Genomic DNA, 5,521 nt, shown 5'->3' on the forward strand with positions numbered 1-5,521 from the left:
CTCTGACTCATAGTGACCTTATGTACAACAGAACAAAACACTGCCCAGCCCTCTGCCAGCCTCATGATCCCTGCTATACCTGAGCTCATCGTTGCAGCCACTATGTCAATCCATCTCTTTGAGGGCCTTCCCATTTTTAACTGACTCTCCACTTTACCAAGCATGATACCATTCTCCAGGGAATGGTTTCTTCTGACAACATGGCCAAAGTAGGTGAGGTGAAGTTTGGCCATTCTCGCTTCCAAGGAGCATTCCAGATGCACTTCTTCCAGGACAGATTTGTTAGTTCTTTTAGCAGTCCATGGTACTCTCAGTATTCTGCGCCAACAGTGAAGAATAGCTCAAGTTGAAGTTGAAGGCAACTTAAAAAGGTCCAAAACAAAAACCCAAACTCACTGTAGTTGAGTCAATTGGACTCATAGAGACCTCTCCTTGGGTTTCTGAGGCAGTATCTCAAGTAAATTGCCCAACCTTCCTTCTGAGGAGTGGCTGATGTGTTTGAACTGCCAGCCTTCAGGTTAGCAGTCAAATGCCTTAGGCACTATGCCACCAGAGCTCCTTAAAAAGGTCCATGAGAGCCAAAATATAACCCTGATTATATCCCTCCTGAATTTAGAGACCATCTAAAGAATAGATTTGATGCACTGAACACCAATCACTGAAAACCAGAAGAATTGTGGGATGACATCAAGAACATCATCCATGAAGAAAGCAAGAGGTCATTAAAAAGACAAGAAAGGAAGAAAAGACCAAAATGGATGTCAAAAGAGACTCTAAAACTTGCCCTTGAGCAGAGAGTAGCTAAAGCAAATGGAAGAAATGACAAAAGAGCTGAACAAAAGATTTCGAAGAGCAGCTCAAGAAGAGAAAGCCAATTATTATAATGAAATGTGCAAAGACCTGGAGTTAGAAAACCAAAAGGAAGAACATGCTCAGTATTTCTCAAGCTGAAAGAACCAAGGAAAAAATTTAAGCCTCAAGTTGCAATATTGAAAGATTCTATGGACAAAACATTGATTGATGCAGGAAACATCAAATGAAGATGGAAGGAATACACAGTCACTGTACTAAAAAGAATTAGTGGATGTTCATCCATTTCAGGAGGTGGTATACATTCAAGAACCAACAGTATTGAAGGAAGAAGTCGAGCTGCACTGAAGGAATTGGCGAAAAACAAGGCTCCAGGAACTGATGAAATACCATTGAGATGTTTCAACAAACAGATGCCGCACTGGTGGCACTCACTTGGCTATGCCAAGAGATTTGGAAGACAGCTACCTGGCCAACTGACTGGAAGAGATCCATATTTATACCCATTCCAAAGAAAGGTGATCCCACAGAACATGAAAATTATTGAATAATATCATTAATATCACATGCAAGTAAAATCTTACTGAAGATAATTCAAAAACAGTTGCAGCAGTATATTGACAGAGTACTTCCAGAAATGCAAGCTGGATTCAGAAGAGGATGTGGAACGAGGGATATCATTGCTGATGTCAGTGGATCTTGACTGAAAGCAAAGAATACCAGAAAGATGTTTACTTATATTTTATTGACTCTGCAAAAGTATTTGATTGTGTGGATCATAACAAATTATGGTTAACATTGAGAAGAATGGGAATTCCAGAACATTTAATTGTATTCATGAGGAACCTGTACATAGACCAGGAGGCTGTTATTGGAACAGAACAAGGGGATACTGCATGGTTTAAAATCAGGAAGGCAGTGAATCAGGGTTGTATCTTTTCACCATACTTATTCAATCTGTATGCTGAGCAAATAATCTGAGAAGCTAGATTATATGAAGAAGAACATGGCATCAGGATTGGAGGAAGACTCATTAGCAACCTGTGATTCGCAGATGACACAACTTTGCTTGCTAAAAGTGAGGATGACTTGAAGTACTTAATGATGAAGATTGAAGACTACAGTCTGTAGTATGGATTACACCTCAATATAAAGAAAACAAAAATCCTCACAACTGGACCAATAAACAGCATCATGATAAATGGAGAAAAGATTGAAGTTGACAAAAACTTACTATTACTTGGTTCTACGATCAACACCAATGGAACCATTAGTCAAGACATCAGATGATATATTGCATTGGGCAGATCTGCTGCAAAAGACCTCTTTCAAGAGCTGAAGAGCAAAGATGTCTCCTTGAGGACTAAGATGCACCTGACATGAGCCATGGTATTTTCAATCGCCTCATATGCATGTGAGAGCTGGACAATGAATAAGGAAGACTGAAGAAGAGTTGATGCTTTTGATGCATGCATATTAGGTGATTGAAAATACCATGGCTTGGGTCAGGTACACCTGACCTTAAAGTGGCATCTTTGCTTTTTAACACTTTAAAGAGACGGTTTGCAGCAGATTTGCCCATCACAATATGCCATTTGATTTCTTGAAGCTGCTTCCATGGGTGTTGACTGTGGATCCAAGTAAAATGAAATCCTTGACAGCTTCAGTCTTTTCTCTGTTTATCATGTTCTTACTTATTGATCCAATTGTGAGGATTTTTGCTTTCTTCATGTTGAGGTGTAACCTATACTGAAGGCTGTAGTCTTTGATATCCACCAGTAAGTGCTTCCAGTCCTCTTTGCTCTCAGTAAGCAAGATTGTGTCATCTGCAAATAGCAGGTTGTTAAGGAGTCTTCCTCCAATCCTAAAGCCACATTCTTCATCATATAGTCCAGTTTCTAAAAATATACTTGCTTAGCAAAGAAATTAAGTATGGTGAAAGGATACAACCCTGACACACATCATTCCTGATCATAAACCTCACAATATCTCCTCGTTCTGTTTAAACAACTGCTCTTGATCCATGTGCAGGTTTCATACGAGCACAGTTGAGTGTTCCAGAATTCCCATTCTTTGCAATGTTATCCATAATTTGTTATGATCCACACAGTCAAATGCCTTTGCATAGTCAATAAAACACAGATAAATATCTTTCTGGTTTTCTCTGCTTTCAGCCAAGATCCATCTGACATCAGCAATGATATCCCTAACTCCATGTCCTTTTCTGAATCTAGCTTGAGTTTCTGGCAATTCCCTGTCAATGTATTGCTGCACCTGTTTTTGAATTATCTTCAGCAAAATTTTACTTGTATATGATATTGTTATTGTTTGATAATTTCCATATTCTGTTGGGTTACTTTTTTTGGGAATGGGCATAAATACGGATCTTTTCCTGTCAGTTGGCAAGGTAGCTGTCTTCCAGATTTCTTGGTATAGACTCATCTGTCCGTTTGCCATACTTTGTGGCTTTCATGTTGCCATGATGCTGGAACTTATATCATCAATATTTCAAAATACCAGCATGGTTACCCATGGTGGACAGGTTTCAGCAGAGCTTCCAGACTGAATCAGAGTAAACTATACATGATCTCTAAATAAAGACAATTATAAAGTTATACTTGCACCTACCATGATAAAACTAACATGAAATGCACTAGCTCTGTTTACATCTTATATTTTATAAGCAATGGGATAAGGGAGAGAAGAAAACAAAGATATTATGTATATGTGTGAGTGTGTGTGTATCATATAAACACACACATATAAAACAAGGAAGAAACACTCATAATAGTTACAGTCCTTGTTTCTGCCACTGGTAACATGGTAATAATTGGTATTTAGACTTTCTTCCACTACCCATTTCATATTCCCTTTGCCCTCAGCAAGCACCTCAGCTGTTTGTGGTTCTTTGCCCAGTGGGATGACCCAAACCTTCATTCCTGAAGGGTCCTGGAATTTAGGAGTCATGTTGGAATTGGGTTGCTGTAGTTTTCCATTGACTTTAATCACAGTGCATGCTAGTACTAAGAGACCCTAAGGGATCTACTGTATTCCAGACATACTCTCCTTTACCTCTATGTGATATCACTCCAATTTCCCCCTTGGTAAACGGGATCAAGCACACCAGCCAATATGGTAACTGCCTTCTTTGCCTGTTGATCCAGAGGCATGAGGAGCCCAAAGTGGTTGGGTAGTATTCTTAACTTCCAGTTGAACAGAATTCCTATTATGTCTCCAGTCTTCCTGGAACTGAGACTTCTAGGCCCACAGAGCATAGGGTCATGGGGACAGAAGTAAAAATTTTTTGAATGGGTCACAGGGGGTAATAGTGGTGCCATTCTCATTTCTACCCCTTGATTGCTGGACTTATGAATCCTGGCTATGGCAGAAACAGCACCATATATTGGATACTGTTTCAGAGCATATACAGCCTTCTGGAGAACACTGCCCCAACCCTATAAAGTATCGCCTTGCTGGCACCATAATTGTGGCTTGAGAAGGCCATTCCATCATTTTATCAAGCTAGCTGCTTCAGGATGGTGGGAAACATGGTAAGACCAGTCAATTCCATGAGCATGGGCCTGTTTCCACACTTCATTTAGTGTGAAGTGAGTTCCTTGATTCAAGACAATGTGGTGTGGGATATCATGATGGTGGATAAGACATTCTGTAAGTCCATGAATGGTAGTTTTGGCAAAAGCATTGTGTGCATGGAAGGCAGATCCATATCCAGAGTAAGTGTCTATTACAGTAAGAACAAAGTGCTGCCCTTTCCATAGTGATGGTCCAATGTAATAAACATATCACCAGGTTGCTGGCTGATTGCCCTGAGAAATGGTGCCATATCAGGAACTCAGTCTTGGTCTCTGCTGTTGGCAGACTGGGCACCCAGCAATGTCTGTAGCCAAGTCAGCCTTGGTGAGTGGAAGTTCACTTGCTTGTTCATGAGCCCAATGGGCAATGATAGGAGTGGCTGGGGAAAGAGGATAACTGGTTTCTATAGAATGTGTCATCCTATCTATTTGATTGTTAATATCAATCAAATATAATATTTTTCAATCATGTTCCTTCCAACTCCCTGACCATCCAGTCAAACCACTGGCCACAGGCCAATCAATATACAATCACATATCTGGCCATCTCTCCTTCCAAGCAAAATTAACAACCAGGTGCACTGCTTGAAGTTCTGCTCATATGTCCCAATCCCAAGTTTCAGGACCCCATTACTTCCCAATCAATGCCCTCACTTTAACTTCAGACACAATTCCTGGCTGGGAAATCAATTAGTGTTGTAATTCAGCCACTCTTACAATAAGACTCTGCATTTGGTTTTTGGCAATATAAGCTTTGTATATAATCTTGCTTGCTGAGAGTGAAGAAGACTTAAAGCATTTACTAATGAAGATAAAAGACTACAGCCTTCGGTATGGATTACACCTCACCATAAAGAAAACTAAAATCCTCACAATTGGACCTATAAGCAACATCAAAATAAACAGAGAAAAGATTGATGTTGTCAAGGATTTCATTTTACTTAGATCCACAATCAACACCCATGGAGACAGCAGTCAAGAAATTCAAATCCTTGGGAAAAAATATTTGGTAATAACATATCTGACAAGGGACTTATCTCTAGAATTTATAGAACACTCCAACACCTCAATAACAAAAAGACAAACAATCCAATTAAAAAATGGGCAGAAGACATGAA

Source organism: Orycteropus afer, unplaced genomic scaffold (genome assembly GCF_000298275.1).
Source record: "Orycteropus afer afer isolate SDZICR_OR568_19922 unplaced genomic scaffold, OryAfe1.0 scaffold00058, whole genome shotgun sequence".
In the NCBI taxonomy this organism is placed as follows: domain Eukaryota; kingdom Metazoa; phylum Chordata; class Mammalia; order Tubulidentata; family Orycteropodidae; genus Orycteropus; species Orycteropus afer.